Source organism: Nyctereutes procyonoides, unplaced genomic scaffold (genome assembly GCF_905146905.1).
Source record: "Nyctereutes procyonoides isolate TBG_1078 unplaced genomic scaffold, NYPRO_anot_genome, whole genome shotgun sequence".
In the NCBI taxonomy this organism is placed as follows: Eukaryota; Metazoa; Chordata; class Mammalia; order Carnivora; family Canidae; genus Nyctereutes; species Nyctereutes procyonoides.
In genome coordinates, this window is record NW_026575082.1 from 6,412,877 (window position 1) to 6,431,841 (window position 18,965).

General features: G+C 37.8%; 1 pseudogene; it reads right to left on the reverse strand.

Moving 5' to 3' along the window:
• Positions 1 to 12,391: 12,391 nt before the first annotated feature.
• Positions 12,392 to 13,421, reverse strand: LOC129514458 (mitochondrial carrier homolog 2-like; annotated as a pseudogene).
• Positions 13,422 to 18,965: the final 5,544 nt, after the last annotated feature.

Here is an 18,965-nt window from a genome sequence, read left to right on the forward strand (position 1 = left end):
ATAAAATCTAAAAATAAAATAAATAAAATAAAATAAAATAAAAAAATAAAATAAAATAAATAGGATAAATAGGATAAGATGTGTACCAACCCACCCTATGGGTGTCCTCTCAACATAATATCTTATTTCCATTCTGTGTTTTTTCTTTCTCCATAGCACTTACAATAGGCGGGCACACTCTATTTTAACAATTTGTTGATTGTCTGCTTCTCCTATTTTGTACATAGGGGTTGTTTATGGGTTTTCTTTATTCACCATCTCTTCTTGGGGCCCAACAACTTCCAGCTCCTGATCTTTAGTAAATCTCTCTTGCCTGGACCCCGGAAAGACACTGCATGCTTGTGCGATCCACCACTTGCTTTGCCTTGATGGATAACTTCAAGTCTCTGGCCTTAATTCCTTCAAAGACAGAAGTCTTTAAATCACTCCCATTTCACTAAATATGACTTAATTTTTCTTGTTGTCATAATTATAGTTCCTTTTGGCTTGTAAATAGCCTATCTGCTGAGTGATATTTCTGGATATTTTTCCTTAGAAATCTATGCACATCATGAAACTTTTAGATGGAAAATATGAAATCTGTTATTTCCATTCAGTGTTTATGAAAATCCTGAACTGTGTGAAGTCAAAGTCTGTAAAGCACTACAGAGAGGGATGTCCTAATACTTTTAGGGCAGTGTCCTTAATTTCTTCATGATTTATTGCAAGCAGCACAATTCCCTTCCACCACCAACACCTATCAATATCAATTGTGTTTCCAATTTTGGCCTGTATGTCTGTGATGAGCAACTACCAGAAGCAGATGCTGCCAATCCAGCTTCTATAGATATAAATATCTTCAGATTTCTTTCCTTTTTTCCTCCTCTTTATATATATCTATATCTATCTATATCTATCTATCTATCTATATATCTATATCTATCTATATCTATATATCTATATATCTATATATCTATATATATATATATATATATATATATATATATATCAGAGTATCCTGCCACTAAATTACCTGCTATCATTTCTTTTCTTATTTTTTTGGACCAAATATCAATTGCAGTTGAGGCTATATATTGAAGATGGTGTTGAAGAACTTCCAAAGACAGTGTTCATTACTTGTCTCCAATCTTCCTCTCAGGTCATAATATCAGTGAAATTAACTCCAGACTCCTTTTAAAAGTCTGAATTTAGAACTGGATGATACTGTCTGAGCTATAAAATTATCTGACAGAAAGACTTCTGAATGAATACAAAGTTTAACCACCAAATAGTCCATGTGTATGTACAACACCTAATCTGACACCTAGATTGTTAAACCTCTGTGTGTCATGCCTGAACTGACGGGTCTGGATAGCTTAAAATGGTATTTTGCATTACTTCAGGTAAAAACAAAAAAACAGAACACCCAACTATCTCTGAATACATACAATCAGTCCTTTTAAAAATAATCCATTTTTATCATATGCTGAAGATTGAATTCTGAATCTAATGTATTACACACTGTTCAAGGAGTATAGAATTGACAAGTGGGACAATCATATTTACTTCATTTCTCAGAACCACAGGGTTTGCCCTTCACAGTCCCAATCTTATGTCTCTTTACATGGTGAAACTTTAAAATAATGCCTCCATTTCATCTTCTACAGGGTCTTTGTTTCGGAGTTGAATTATAAGGTCATCTAGGCTAACATAAATTTATTATTATTTATTTATTTATTTATTTATTCATTTATTCATTCATTCATTCATTCATTCATTCATTCATACTTGTATCCTTTCATTTTTCCATTATCTGAGTAAATTTTTGCACATCCAGTGTACACACATGCTCTCTGTTCTAGGGTCACATGATGTGGCTCTTCTCTCTCTCCAAGAGTCTGCTTTAGTGTAGGATTCTAGACACTAAATGCATGACTAGAAAGCAACAAGGAAATAGCGTGTTAGAATGGAGGGATGTGTTGGAACAAGATCTGTAAGTATGGGAAGATGAGGAAAATCCTTCTCTGAAAAGTTTATAAGATCCACATAAGAGGATTTCTGATAGAAAAAAAAGTCAAGGGGGATCCCTGGGTGGCTCAGCGGTTTGGCGCCTGCCTTTGGCCTAGGGGCGATCCTGGAGTCCTGGGATCGAATCCCCCCTCCGGCTCCCTGCATGGAGCCTGCTTTTCCTTCTATCTGTGTCTCTGCCTCTCTCTCTCTCTCTTTCTGTGTCTGTCATAAATAAATAAAATAAATCTTAAAAAAAAAAAAAAAAAGAAAAAAAAGTCAAGGGCAAGTGCCCTGAAGTCAAAGCAAATTTGTTGTGGTTCTGGGAATAAGTTCCGAGTAAACGGGGCATGTGGTTCCGGAAAAAGGGTACAAAATTACTTAGGAATTTTCAGATGAGCCAGATCATATCGTGTTTTGTGTAAGATTTTATATATATTGTTGGTTTCCAAAAACTGTATGTGCATAAACAAACAAATACTACAAAAATGGGACCCTTTAGGTTCAGAAATTAATAACAATACCTGGGGGGCAGGGCAAGATGGTGGAAGAGTAGGGTCCCCAAGTCACCTCTCCCTACCAACTTACCTAGATAACTTTCAAATCATCCTGCAAACCAACAAATTCGTCCTGAGATTTAAAGAGACAACAGCTGGAACGCTACAGAGAGAAGAGTTGGTGCTTCTAACAAGATAGGAAAATGGAAAGATAAATAAATAAGAAAGAATCCAGTGCGGGAGGAGTCCCCGCGTGGAGCCGGGTTAAGGCCCGGTGGCAAGAGCCTCCAGGACAGGAAAGGCCAGTCCCGGAGAAACAGGAACATTAGCAATCTTCCCCGGCGGAAAGGCGCTCGCAGGGAACTTGGGCAGGATCCCAGGAGGGTCAGTGGAGCCTCCAGGTTCCCCGAGTCACTAACAGAGGAAGAACGCCCGGGGGAGAGCGCATCAAACACCGCGGGCCGAGCGCGGTAAAGGGCTGGGGCGCACCCGGCGGGGCCTCGGGAGCCGCTCAGGCAGCGGCTCTGGGCGGAGGGGGCTGCGGGGCCCCAGGAGCACAATTCTAGCAGCACAGGCCCTGGAGCCCAGGGCACCGAGGGACACAGCCCAGGATCAGGCACTCTGCTTGGGACAGGCAGAGGCAGGGACCCCACAGGACGATGAGGATGCTCCTGCCCCCATTTGCCCCCAGCTGTACAGGTCAGCGCTCCCCCCCCCCGTCCCTGAAGCATCCAGGCCAGAGCGGACTGGGAGCTGCGGTAGTTACTGCGGGAGTGGACTCCAGGGCTGGAGAGCTGGCCGCCGCCAGTGTGGTTGTTCCTCCTGGTGTCACCCTGTGCTGGGAGAGTCGGGGCTGCCAGGGAATAGAGTCCTCACAGGATAAACAGCTCCCACTGACCCATGCACCTGGCAGGGGGCAGGGCGGCTCCCCCATGCGCACACACCTGAGAACCAGCACAGCAGCCCCTCCCCCAGAAGACTGGCTGGAAGGACAGGGGAAGAGCAAGTTCTTAACTGAGCAGCACTGAAAAGCTCCAGGGGAAGTCGAGGGATTTACAATGTATAGAACCAGAGGATACCATCCGTGGGTTTTTGTTTTTGTTTTTTGTTGTTTGTTTTTTCCCTTTTTTTCTCTTTTTTTTTCTGCCTTTTTCCAGTACAACTTGTTTTTAACCACTCTGCAATGAGCAAAATGACTAGAAAGAAAAAGTCACCACAAAAAAAAAAAAAAAAAAAAGAAAAAAAAAGAATTAGAAACAGTCCTTTCTCCCACAGAGTTATAGAATTTGGATTACAATTCGATGTCAGAAAGCCAATTCAGAAGCACAATTATAAAGCTACTGGTGGCTCTGGAAAAAGGCATAAAGGATTCAACAGACTTCATGACTGCAGAATTTAGATCTAATCAGGCTGAAATTAAAAGTCAATTAAATGAGATGCAATCCAAACTGCTGGAGGTCCTAATGATGAGGGTTAACAAGGTAGAAGAAAGAGTGAGTGACATAGAAGATAAGTTGATGGCAAGGAAGGAAACTGAGGAAAAAAACAGAAAAACAATTAAAAGAACATTAGGAAAAATTAAGAGAAATAAATGACAGCCTCAGAAGGAAAAAAAATCTACATTTAATTGGGGTTCCAGAGGGCACCAAAAGAGACAGAGGACCAGAAAGTGTATTTGAACAAATCAAAGCTGAGAACTTCCCTACCTTGGGAAGGGAAACAGGCATTCAGATCCAGGAGATAGAGAGATCCACCCCCACAAAATCAATAAAAACTGTTCAACACCCCAACATTTAATAGTGAAACTTGGAAATTCCAAAGATAAAGAGAAGATCCTTAAAGCAGCAAGAGACAAGAAGTCCCTGACTTTCATGGGGAGGAATATTAGGGTAACAGCAGACCTCTCCACAGAGACCTGGAAGGCCAGAAAGGGCTGGCAGGATATATTCAGGGTCCTAAATGAGAAGAACATGCAGCCAAGAATACTCTATCCAGCAAGGCTCTCATTCAGAATAGAAGGAGAGCTTCCAAGATACACAGAAATTGAAAGAATATGTGACCACCAAACCAGCTCTGCAAGAAATATAAAGGGAGACCCTGTAAAAGAAAGAGGAAGTAGAAAGAAATAATCCAAAAAACAGGGACTGAATAGGTATTATGATGATACTAAATTCATATCTTTCAATAGTAACTCTGAATGTGAATGGGCTTAATGAACCATCAAAAGACACAGGGTTTCAGACTGGATAAAATTGCAAGACCCATTTATTTGCTGTCTACAGGAGACTCATTTAGACCTAAGTATACCTACAGCTTGAAAATAAAGGTTGGAGAATCATTTACCATTCAAGTGGTCCTCAAAAGAAAGCAGGGGTAGCAATCCTCATATCAGACAAATCAAAGTTTATCTCAAAGAGTGTAGTAAGAGATGAAGAGGGACACTATCATACTTAAAGGGTCTATCCGACAAGAGGACCTAGCAATCATGAATATTTATGCCCCTAATGAGGGAGCTGCCAAGTATATCAATCAATTAACCAAAGTAAAGATGCTTAGATAATAATACACTTATGTTGGAAGACTTCAACACGGCGCTTTCTGTAAATGACAGATCTTCTAAGCACAATATCACCAAAGAAACAAACGCTTTAAATGATAAACTGGACCAGATGGATTTCACAGATATTTACAGAACTTTACATCCGACACAACTGAATACACATTCTTCAAGTGCATGTGGAACTTTCTCCAGAATAGACCACATACTGGGTCACAAATCAGGTCTTAACTGATACCAGAATATTGTAATTGTTCCCTGCATATTGTCAGACCATAATGCTTTGAAACTAGAACTGAATTACAAGAAGAAATTTGGAAGAAATTTAAACACGTGGAGGTTAAAGACCATCCTGGTATAAGATGAAAGGGTCAACCAGGAAATTAGAGAAGAATAAAAAAGATTCATGGAAACTAATGAGAATGAAGATGCAACCATTCAAAATCTTTGGAATACAGCAAAAGCAGTCAGGAAAGGGAAATACATTGCAATACAAGCATCCCTCAAAAAACTGGAAAAAAACTCAAATACACAAGCTAACCTTGCACCTAAAGGAACTGGATAAAGAACAGCAAATAAAACCTACACCTAGCAGAAGAAGAGAGTTAATAAAGATTCAGCAGAACCCAATGAAATAGAGACCAGAAGAACTGTAGAACAGATCAACAAAACCAGGAGTTGGTTCTTTGAAGAATTCATAAGATAGATAAACCATGAGCCAGCCTTATTAAAAAAAAAGAGAAAAGACTCAAATTAATAAAATCATGAATGAAAAAAGAGAGATAACCACCAATACCAAGGAAGTACAAACGATTTTAAAAACATATTATGAGCAGCTATATGCCAATAAATTAAGCAATCTAGAAGAATTGGACACATTTTTGGAAAACCACAAATTAACAAAACTGGAACAGGAAGAAATAGAAAACCTGAACAGGCCAATAACCAGGGAGGAAACGGAAGCAGTCATCAAAAACCTGCCAAGACACAAAATTCCAGGGCCAACTGGCTTCCCAGGGGAATTCTATCAAACATTTATAGAAGAAACAATACTTATTCTACTAAAGTTGTTCCGAAAGATAGAAAGAGATGGAGTACTTCCAAACTTGTTCTATGAGGCCAGCATCACCTTAATTCCAAAACGAAAGACCCCACCAAAAAGGAGAATTATAGACCAATATCCCTGGTGAACATGGATGCAAAAATTCTCAACAAGATACTAGCCAATAGGATCCAATAATACATTAAGAAGAGTATTCACCATGACCAAGTGGGATTTATTCCCAAGATACAAGGCTGGTTCAACACTCCTAAAGCAATCAACGTGATAGATCACATCAACAAGAGAAAAAACAAGAACCATATAATCCTCTCAATAGATGCAGAGAAAGCATTTGACAAAATACAGCATCCATTCCTGATCAAAACTCTCAGAGTGTAGGGATAGAGGGAACATTCCTCAGCATCTTAAAAGCCATCTACGAAAGCCCACAGAAAATATCATTCTCAATGGGGAAGCACTGGGAGCCTTTCCCCTAAGATCAGGAACAAGACAGGGATGTCCACTCTCACTACTGCTATTCAACATAGTACTAGAAGTCCCAGCCTCAGCAATCAGGCAAGAAAACAAAATAAAAGGCATTCAAATTTCCAAAGAAGAAGTCAAACTCTCCTTCTTTGAAGATGACATAATACTGTACTTAGAAAACCCGAAAGACTCCACCCCAAGATTGCTAGAACTCATACAGCAATTTGGCAGTGTGGCAGGATACAAAATCAATGCCCAGAAATCAGTGGCATTCCTATACACTTACAATGAGACTGAAGAAAGAGAAATTAAGGAGTAAATCCCATTTATAATTGCACCAAGAAGTATAAGAGACCTAGGAATAAACCTAACCAAAGAGGTAAAGGATCTATACCCTAAAAACTGCAGAACACTTCTGAAAGAAATAGAGGAAGATCCAAAGAGATAGAAAAATATTCCATGCTCATGGATTGGCAGAATTAATATTGTGAAAAGGTCAATGCTACCCAGGGCAATTTACACATTTAATGCAACCCCTATCAAAATACCATGGACTTTCTTCAGAGAGTTGGAACAAATCCTCTTAAGATTTGTGTGGAATCAGAAAAGACTCCGAATAGCCAGGGGAATATTAAAAAAGAAAACCAGAGCTGGGGGCATCACAATGCCAGATTTCAGGTTGTCCTACAAAGCTGTGATCATCAAGACAGTGTGATATTGGCACAAAAACAGCCACATAGATCATTGGAACAGAATAGAGAATCCAGAAATGGGCCCTCAACTCTTTGGTCAACTCATATTCGACAAAGGAGGAAAGACTATCCACTGGAAAAAAGACAGTCTCTTGAATAAATGGTGCTGAGAAAACTGGACAGCCACATGCAAAAGAATGAAACTAGACCACTCTCTTGCACCAGACACAAAGATAAACTCAAAATGGATGAAAGATTAAATGTGAGACAAGAATCCATCAGAATTCTAGAGGAGAACACAGGCAACACCCTTTTTGAACTGGCCACAGCAACTTCTTGCAAGATACATCTACAAGGCAAGAGAAACAAAGGCAAAAATGAACTATTGGGACTTCATCAAGATAAAAAGCTTCTGCACAGCAAAAGAAACAGTCACCAAGACTAAAAGACAACCGACAGAATGGGAGAAGATATTTGCAAATGATGTATCAGATAAAGGGCTAGTATCCAAGATCTATAAAGAACTTATTAAACTCAACAGCAAAGAAACAAACAATCCAATCATGAAATAAGCAAAAGACATGAACAGAAATTTCACAGAGGAAGAATAGACATAGCCAATGCACATGAGAAAATGCTCTGCATCACTTGCCATCAGGGAAATACAAATCAAAACCACAACGAAATCCCACCTCACACCAGTGAGAATGGGGAAAATTAACAAGACAGGAAACAACAAATGTTGGAGAGGATGAGGAGAAAAGGGAACCCTCTTACACTGTTGGTGGGAATGTGAACTGGTGCAGCCACTCTGGAAAACTGTGTGGAGGTTCCTCAAAGAGTTAAAAATAGACCTGCCCTACGACCCAGCAATTGCACTGCTGGGGATTTACCCCAAAGATACAGATGCAGTGAAACGCCGGGACACCTGCACCCCAATGTTTATAGCAGCAATGTCCACAATAGCCAAACTGTGGAAGGAGCCTCGGTGTCCATCGAAAGATGAATGGATAAAGATGTGGTTTATGTATACAATGGAATATTACTCAGCCATTAGAAACAACAAATACCCACCATTTGCTTCAACGTGGATGGAACTGGAGGGTATTATGCTGAGTGAAGTAAGTCAATCGGAGAAGGACAAACATGGTCTCATTCATTTGGGAAATATAAAAAATAGTGAAAGGGAATAAAAGGGAAAGGAGAGAAAACGAGTGGGAAATACCAGAGAGGGTGATGGAACATGAGAGACACCTAATTCTGGGAAACGAACAAGGAGTAGTGGAAGGGGAGATGGTATGGGGGTTGGGGCGACTGGGTGATGGGCACTGAGGGGAGCACTTGGTGGGATGAGCACTGGGTGTTATGCTATATGTTGGCAAATTGAATTCCAATAAAAAATATTTTAAAAATAATAAATAATAACAAAAGATCTGGGACAAATGTTCTCCTTTAAAGGTAATTACACAGGGGCACCTGGGTGGCTCATTCAGTTAAACTCCAACTCCTGATTTCAGCTCACATCGTAATCTTGGGGTCCTGGGATAGAGCCCCACGTTGGGTTCCCTGATGTGTGTGTAGTCTGCTTGAGGATTCTGTCTATCTCCCTCTCCCTCCCACCACTCTCTCTCTCTCTCTCAAATAAATATATAAACCTTTTTATAAAAAAATAAAGGTGGACGCCTAGGTAGCTCAGTGGTTGACCATCTGCCTCTGGCTCAAGGTGTTATCCTAGAGTCCTGGGATCGAGTCCCACATTGGGCTTACTGCATGGAGTCTACTTCTCTCTCTATGTCTCTGCCTTTGTCTGTGTGTCTCTTATGAATAAATAAATAAAATCCTAAAAAAAAATAAAGGTAATGATACAGTCCTAGAAAGAAGATGCTGTCTATGACAGGACAGGAATAAAGAGAATGTACATCTTTGTAGATGAGAAAGCACTCTTTATTTTCACCACAACAGCTTCAAAGATAATTAAATATATTTGCTAATTCACTTAATAAATATTTATGGGATGTAGATTAGAGACTACCTTCCACCCTATGTCAGGTACTAAAGGCAAACAAGACAGGGATGGTGTCTGCCCTCCTGGAGTATACAGTCTGTGCAGAGGGAAAACCTCCAAATAACTAATGTCAAAGACATAGACATTTAAAATTAGTAAATTATTTTCTGGGTGTAAAAACTTAATCTATTTTTACATGTGGGAAATGTGAGAGAAGGTGTCCCCCAGGAACTCTGGGTACTTGTATACACAGTTGCTAAATTCTATAAATCATTTATTCATTTATTGAATGGGGATTAGAGTCGGAGTTTCAGGCAGAGGTAATATCATTAATATCCACCATAAATTAATATAACACAATGCATAAAGTTTTCATTTTAGTTAATCAGGAAATATAAAAAGACAATGAGGATTTGATTTTTAAATGGTCTCAAATGAGAAAACCTAGCTAATCTCTCCAAAACAGAAACTAATAGAAAATACACATGTAAAAATAATCTGTGAGATGTAGTCAAGAAGGGATAAAAAATAGGCAATCAGGGGATCCCTGGGTGGCGCAGCGGTTTGGCGCCTGCCTTTGGCCCGGGGCGCGATCCTGGAGACCCGGGATCGAGTCCCACATCGGGCTCCCCATGCATGGAGCCTGCTTCTCCCTCTGCCTGTGTCTCTGCCTCTCTCTCTCTGTGACTCTCATAAATAAATAAATAAGTAAATAAATAAATAAATAAATAAAAAATTTAAAAAAGAGGCATCAAACCTGGGAGCTCATGTGAATCATCCAGAGAAGGAGAGGAAGGGAAGGAAGAAAAAAAATTATAGCAATTATATTATAATTAAATATAAATTATAGCAATATAATTTGTCCTAGCAAGATCCAGGTCAAGGCTTTCCTGGTGGTACTAATGTAGCAATCACTCACAGGAGAAAAACCAAGGCTTCATTCCCAGAAAGCTTCTACTTATTAGCAACAATAACTAAACAAAGTTTCCAAATTCTATTAGTTTCCTACTTCACCTATTTACAAAATAAGCAGAAGATTTTTTAACAATACCTGGGGAATTGGTGAGGGGGGGCACCTGGGTGGTTCAGTTAAGCATCCACTCTTGATTTTGACTCAGGTCATTTTGATCTCAGGGTTGTGGGATCAAGCTCCATTCCCACTCCGGGCTTGGTTGGGAGTCTGCTTGTGGATTCTCTCTCTTCCTCTCCCTCTGAACCTTCTCCTCCTGCTCGATCGTTCTCTCTCTCTCTCTCTCTCTCTCTCTCTCTCTCTCTCTCTCTCAAATAAATCAATACATATTTTTTTTAAAAATACCTAGGATAATCTTGACAACTAAATCCAGTGTCGATATCTCTTAAAAAGGTATCTTTTACTATTTTTGAACATACTTTTTTAAAAAGTAATCAAAAATAGTTGAAATAAATTCATTTGATAATATACTTTAAAAGTCTTCTTAGTCAGCAAATTCTGATCAGTGTCATGGATTTTGAGAGTCTCATTTTAATCCATGAAATCATTCCATTCTGATAGCATCTATTGTGATAACTGTTCACACCCATCTATAAACATTGTTTGAGAAGACCAAGTTTTGCTTTCTCTTTTTGAGTTGCATTCAGTACTCATATATTGGCAATTTATATTTAATTTACTTCTTTTTTACTAAGATTATGTGTTATTGTTTTGTCTTTGGTTCTATCATTTTCTTATTAAAATTTAATAACGTTATTCTGTCTGAAAAAGCGATTATCACTATTTAAACATAATGGAATTTATTCTTAACTACATTAATTGGATTACTGACATCTTTCTTAGGTATTGCTGTGTGGTCTAACATTTGCTGACCTGGACTATAAAGTCTCTTTCTGTTATTGAATTATCGTGAAAGACTTGCCAGCTTTCTTGCAGTTGCTATTTATATGTTAAGACTGGATTATTTATATGATAAAGTTAAATTAGAGTAAGGCATAGAAGTTGGTTTATGCTTATTGCATTTGATAAAATTCTATTTTTCTTCAAACAATTCTGCCTTAAATTTATGCTTGACTGCATGCTTATTAACATAAATTTTGTTTCATTTCTATTGGATATTGCAAAATAAATTATCATCCATCTATTTAATTTAAACCTGAAGCACTTTTTTTCCAGAGATGTTTCTTACAAATAGCATATAGCAAATTATATTTTATTTATTGTAAATTACTTGTTATGATCTATTTTGAACTTATAATCTGAGTTTATCTCACTTAAATTTATTGTTATAATATAGAAGTTTGGTCTTGGCCATGCCTTACATAAGATATATTTCCTGATTTCCTCATTCATTCATTCATTCATTCATTATATTTAATTTATAATTTATCATGCTTTTGTTTAATTTTCTGGTAATTTGGGAAATTTTGAAAATATTTTAGTTGTGTAGCATTTCCATTGGTTGAATTTTAGTATATATTTAATATATATTTTCTATTTTGACCATTTTAAAGACTGTTTATAATCTTCCTGGTATAGAAGATGAGACTGATTATTGATTTTTTTTCTCCCACTGACTTTACTTCATAATTTCTTTATATCTTTAGATCTTTTGCTTTATTGATTTTTGGGTTTTGCTGGCTTGTATTACATGTTTAGATTTTTAAACTAATACTTTAAGACTTTAAATAATATACTATTATGTTTACTTATTCCAAATTATCAGAAATAATATAATTGCTTACTAAAATAGTTAAGGAATTTAATGCTCATATATATATTCCTCAACTTTATCTTGAAGCTGAAAGTTTAGTCTGAATCTCAAGTGTATATTTTATATATAGACATACATGTACAGGTTTTCATACAGACATAAGTTTTCAATTCATTTGGATAAATAGGAAGGAGCACAATTGCTGAATCATACGGTAGGAGTATGTTCAGTTTTCTAAGAAACTGCCCAACCATATTCCAGAGTGGCAGTACATTTCCACTAGCAATGAAAATTCTTGTTGCTCTACATCTTCCTCACTTCCTCAGCCTCTGGTGTTGTCATTGTTCAAGATTTTCTACATTCTAATAAGCGCATAGTAGTATCTTGTTTTTTTTTTCCATTTTCCCAATATTAAATGATTATTTTAAAAAGTGCACCACACTGTATAGAAATCAACATTCTCTCCCATAATTCTGTGCATCTGGGACTATAGAAATGTCACTGTCCCTGCCCCACATCTTCAAATTAACATTCTCAGGTCACAACAATAAGTCTTCCCAAAGGGGACCTTCCGGAAAAACAAGCTATTTCCTCAGCTCGTATTTCCCTCTTTTTGTAGCATGCACCAGCAATCTATCCAAGAAGTATATATTGGGGAGTAAGGAGGGGATCCACCAGCAAGCCCACAGTTGTTGACAGCCATAAGATTAGAGACAAGCACAAAGGGATAGGTCAACATACTGGCAAAAAAAAAATCCTGTGACAGTTTGGGAATAACTCTTCATTTCACTCATGGTAGAAACCCCACTGTCCAGTGCATAGGTATTGACGAGGTAGGCCAGTGAGTTACAGAGCCACAAAGAAATGATGTCACCTAGGAGGCGAGGAATAAGACCCGCAAAAAATCCTAAGATGCCCTCTTCACGATAGATGGTTACTATGGAGTCATAAAATCTACAGTACTTGTATTCTCTGCCAATGAATTGTACCATAGATCTGTGTGATCACGTGTGAAGAGATATGTGATGAGGGTAGCAGCAGAACAGGCCATCATTTCTCGAGTTGTCTCCTTGATAACTTGGTCGAAGGAAGGTGTGACTTCTTTCTGTACATTTCCAGAGCCTAAATCCTTGACCTTGTCACATTCCTGGTAATGCTGTAAAACTTTACCATGGACCACAGTTCCAAGGACACCTGAACACAGTCTTAGAGTCAAGCCTGTGAACAACCCACGCTTCCCATCGATGCTCGCAATGTGCTGAGTATAACAAAACAGACCAGGAAGCTGACATACTTGCTGCCAAAAATATTTTGTCCTATTATTGGAGGAAGTGGCTCATATCCCACATGAGTGGCTGGGACAGGATGGTGAGGCCGGAGCCCAGGAGCACCTGACTGGCTGCATCCGCCCTGATGGCACCCGTGGGCAGACCAATATCTTCTTGTTTGAATATACAATTGCCTAAAGACATGATTTTCAACATATTTTGATATGTTTTTTTGCCAGCATATATTCTTTGGTGAGGTATCTCCTTAGTTATTTTGCCTGTTTTTAAATTGATGTTGCTTGTTTTCTTGTTGAGTTTTCAGAGTTCTTTATATATTTGGGATAACTGTCCATTATTAGATGTGCCTTTGCGAACATGTTCTCCCAGTCTCCTTCTCCAGAGAGTGCCTTTCTCATCCCAGAAGTTGTAGTCTACTCCCTGATCCTTGATGCTTATCTTACTGACAGTATGTTGTCATTAATTTATTCTATTGAGCAAGTCGATCTTTACAAGGAATTTACTTTTGTGATAAAAGACATCTCCCGCACATTTTACTTCTCTTGTTTATTGTATTTGTGGCTGAACCTTTATGGGTATGCTATCTTCTTCTATTCCTTGGTCATATATTGAACATGAACAGGTTTTCCAAACCGTTTTTGTTTTACCATTTTTTCCTTTCTGACTCCACTTACCAGAAAACTGTTTTTAACCTCTCTTTCGGTGCTGTAGTTTGGTGGCCCTTTGTCTATGTGATATTCTATTGATATTAAGCAGGGAGTGGAAAGTTGTTGTTTCTTGGCATTGTTTGTTTATTGCACACCCTCTTATACATAAAAAAAGAATCCTCGTCAAATGTAAGTCCATTGTTTCAAGGAAAAATTAGTTTGCTTGCTTGCTTGTGTGTTTTGTGGGCATTCTATTCAGGCTTCATTTTTGTCTCCCCAAATCACTTTTACAGAAACACTAATCCCCATTATTTTGGCTACATAGTGGGTGCAGTTACATCCTCTACACCATCTGTCAAAGGAAGAAAAGAGGTAAATTATGTAAATATTTGGCCAAGCTGTCATTAGTTTTAAATGTAGATGTGCAGAGATACAACTAGAATATGCTGAAAAATCTCCCCCATGGAGAGCCACCTCCTGCAGAGTATTTTATCTTATTTATTATCTCTTTATCTGTGTTCTAGTTAATCTCTATTTAAGTCTAAAGATAATTAATTCTTGATGATTATGTTTATCTGATTTTCCCTTTCATGGCTTTCTTTCCAGCTGGGAAAAATAAAACAAAAGCAAAATATTGAATTCTGTGGAATTTCCCTGTCTTGGTTGTGACTTAATTATGGAATCACTATCCTGGTTTAAGCGAGTTTCTGAGTCTTTATCTGCCAAACTGGTGTGGGATGAAAACCAGTTATTAGTTTGAATATTTCTCTTTTGGTATATCTCACTCCTTTCATCAATAATTTGGTAATTTTAAAAATTAAAATATATTATTTTTTTCTCTAATTCCACATTAGTTCTCAAAATTTTGGGTGTGACATTGTACCCTCCTTGATGGATTTCTGTAATATATTTTGATACTTTTTTTTTCTAGTTATGTCATTAAGTGTAAGGGGAGAAAAATCTGGGATAGCTTAATATTGCCACAGAATATTGCCACAGAAGAGTCCTAACGTTGATTTTAGAAATCAAATTCTTGGCAAATATTTGCACATAGTAATCTGAGATTGATTTGTACAAAAAAAAAGTGCTAAAAATCCTAGAGTTAGACTTTTGGAAAGTGCATTAATTATACTAAGCCATTAGAGTATAATGATTACATAAATAATGAAAAGCCTGAGGAATTATGAAGGTTTAAATTAAATTCTAAATTTTCTTAACTTAAGCTAAGTGTTTTCATAAGCGATTTAAAATAGTTTTATTATATTTAATAATTTTGTAATAGATTGCTGCATTATAGAATATTTAAGTCAGCCGATCTCTTATTAACACACAATTTTATAAAACCTTAGTTTTTGACTAGCTACTTCTTGTTTTCCTTTTCACAAACACAACATTGTGTGTGAAACTGTATTTACATTAGGGGAGAAGGAGAAAAATCACTGTTTCTTGAGAGTTTCAACAATTGACTAATAGACATTGGCATCAGTGAACAACATACTTTTTTTTTTTTTTAAGATTTTATTTACCTATTCATGAGAGACAGAGAGAGGCAGAGACACAGGCAGAGGGAGAAGCAGGTTCCATGCAGGGAGCCCGATGTGGGACTCGATCCCGGGTCTCCAGGATCAGGCCCTGGGCTGAAGGCAGCGCTAAACCGCTGAGCCACCCGGGCTGCCCACAATATACTTTCAACAAGAAGATTTAGTTTTAATTAATTAATGTATTTGTTTTTAGTTTTCTAGAAATGGGTTCTCCTAAAGTGTTTTAGAATAATTGTATTGCATGAGATATAAATGATAAATAAGGGTAGTAAAATGTCTTTTATGTTAAGCAATAAGCTTGTAATTAATGAAATTTATGCAAGATAGATGTCTCTTTCCTTGAACTTCAGGAACCAGGGTACGTTCATTAAGGGCTGAGGTCTGCACATTCATCCACTTTTCTACAACTCCCCACCCCTCCTGTCTTCTCTCTCAAATAGCATTTAAAATACTTAGACTAAGTCATATTTTTAATGGAGGCACATGAGAAAAAATGAATAAGACATTCTACTTGCACAAATGAATCTTATCACTTAATAGAGAGAGCAGGTGGATTGAGATAAATTAAAATATAACTTGGCCTTTCCCATCTTAGCGATATGGCCACAGTTGCCTTCACCTTCTCCGGTGAATGTAAATTACTGTCTGTTTTCCAGCTTCCAGCCTCAAGACCATACTTTATTATTTCTTATAAGGCAGGGCTGCTAGCAATGATTTCTCTGTTTTGTTTCTCTTGGAACTTTTATTGCATCTTCATTTTTGAAAATAGTTTTTCTGCCTATCATTGTCATCTGACCACCCTTATTTCTGATGAGAAGTCAGCTATTCATCTTACTGGGATTCCCTTTCACATAGCAAGTAATTTTTTTTTCTTTTGTTGCTTTCAGTATTTTCACTTTGTCTCTGGCTGTAAGCTTTGATATATTTGGATGTGAATCTTTAACCTACTTAGATATGTAAGTTAATGTATTTCATCAAATGAGGGGATCTCTGAGTCCTGAGAGAGGAGGTGGAGTTTCTGATAGACTCAACAGACAGACAAACCCTATGGTCTGTAAGAAGAACACCAGGTAGCAAGTAATTTGTAGCTGGAGGCAATGACTGCATCCACAGCGTCAAGAAGTATGTACTACTACAGTGGCTGAATATGGCAATGGGAACAGAGGCATGGAAGTGAGAGTCCAGAAACTAGATCACAATGCGATCAGAGTCCAGAAGACCCAAGCAGATCTGTGGCTCTCTCCCTGGCTACATCATTGTTCCCTTGCTGTCATACAAGACCCCACACTCTGATCAAAAGAGGAATGGAGGGGGAGAGACTACAAGAGACTAAATATTTTATACTGCAGACGTGGAGTTAGCCAAAAGCATATAGGTAGGTAGGTGGGTAGGTAGGTAGGTAGGTTGGTTGGTAGGTAAATGGATATAGCTATTTCCAGTTAAATGAAACATATAGAACAATATGATGTATGCATCATCAAAAGTGACTATTTTCAAGAAAACATATCAGGAACAATTCAAGACTTCTTTCAGTTTAGGGTGTGCGAGCTTATGAGCAAGGACAAATCAGTCAATAAAAAATTAGCATGCTATGTTTTATTTGCATATAAGAACAGTAGTGTGAAACTATTTACATCTTTGTCACAAATATACAAGTACTAGTGAAGTAATCTACGTGGATTTACTAAGAAATAGAAAAAAAGAAAAAAAGCAACACAGAATTTTTTTGGCTCAATTTCTTTTTATTATATAAATTTATTTATTATTGGTGCTCAATTTGCCAACATATAGAATAACACCCAGTGCTCATCCCATCAAGTGCCCCTCTCAGTGCCAGTCACCCAGTCCCCCCCACCCCCCACCCACCTCCCCTTCCACCACCCCTAGTTCGTTTCCCAGAGTTAGGAGTCTCTCATGTTCTGTCTCCCTTTCTGATATTTCCCGCTTATTTTTCTCCTTTCCCCTTTATTCCCTTTCACTAATTTTTATATTCCCCAAATGAATGAGACCATATAATGTTTGTCCTTCTCCGATTGACTTATTTCACTCAGCATAATACCCTCCAGTTCCATCCATGTCGAAGCAAATGGTGGGTATTTGTCGTTTCTAATGGCTGAGGAATATTCCATTGTATACATAAACCACATCTTCTTTATCCATTCATCTTTCGATGGACACCGAGGCTCCTTCCACAGTGTGGCTATTGTGGACATGGCTGCTAGAAACATCGGGGTGCAGGTGTCCCAGCCTTTCATTGCATCTGAATCTTTGGGGTAAATCCCCAGCAGTGCAATTGCTGCGTCGTAGGGCAGGTCTATTTTTAACTCTTTGAGGAACCTCCACACAGTTTTCCAGAGTGGCTGCACCAGTTCACATTCCCACCAACAGTGTAAGAGGGTTCCCCTTTCTCCGCATCCTCTCCAACATTTGTTTCCTGCCTTGTTAATTTTCCCCATTCTCACTGGTGTGAGGTGGTATCTCGTTGTGGTTTTGATTTGTATTTCCCTGATGACAAGTGATGCAGAGCATTTTCTCATGTGCTTGTTGGCCATGTCTATGTCTTCCTCTGTGGGATTTCTGTTTGTGTCTTTTGCCCATTTCATGATTGGATTGTTTGTTTCTTTGCTGTTGAGTATAATAAGTCCTTTATAGATCTTGGATACTAGCCCTTTATCTGATATGTCATTTGCAAATATCTTCTCCCATTCTGTAGGTTGTCTTTTCGTTTTGTTGACTGTATCCTTTGCTGTGCAAAAGCTTCTTATCTTGATGAAGTTCCAATAGTTCATATTTGCTTTTGTTTCTCTTGCCCTTATGGATGTATCTTGGAAGAAGTTACTAAGGCCAAGTTCAAAAAGGGTGTTGCCTGTGTTCTCCTCTAGGATTTTGATGGAATCTTGTCTCACATTTAGATCTTTCATCCATTTGGAGTTTATCTTTGTGTATGGTGCAAGAGAGTGGTCTAGTTTCATTCTTCTGCATGTGGATGTCCAATTTTCCCAGCACCATTTATTGAAGAGACTGTCTTTCTTCCAGTGGATAGTCTTTCCTCCTTTGTCGAATATTAGTTGACCATAAAGTTGAGGGTCCACTTCTGGGTTCTCTATTCTGTTCCATTGATCTATGTGTCTGTTTTTGGCAACACAGAAATTTAATGAAGTTTATGCACTAAAAGACTCAGTATTTAAAGAAATGAATTCTTCCCAAAGCAATTTATAAAGATCTTTCAAACCTGACTTAAATTTCAATACAATGACTTTAAACTTAACCTAAAAAATAAACAATTGATAAGAACATATTGAAAAGATATGAAGAGAACCAAGAGAAAATATTTGAAAATATATTTTAACATTTGGACATAATTTGTAAATAAATTATAATATGATTTGGAACATGATGTGAAGATTTGAAAATAAATTATAGCATGTGGTTAATTGAGCAGTGTGTAGTTACTTAAAAAGAACACAGCAAACCTGAGATACTTCAAAATAAGAATAAAATAGAACATTACAGTATAAAAGTTATTTTACAATATGAGAGAT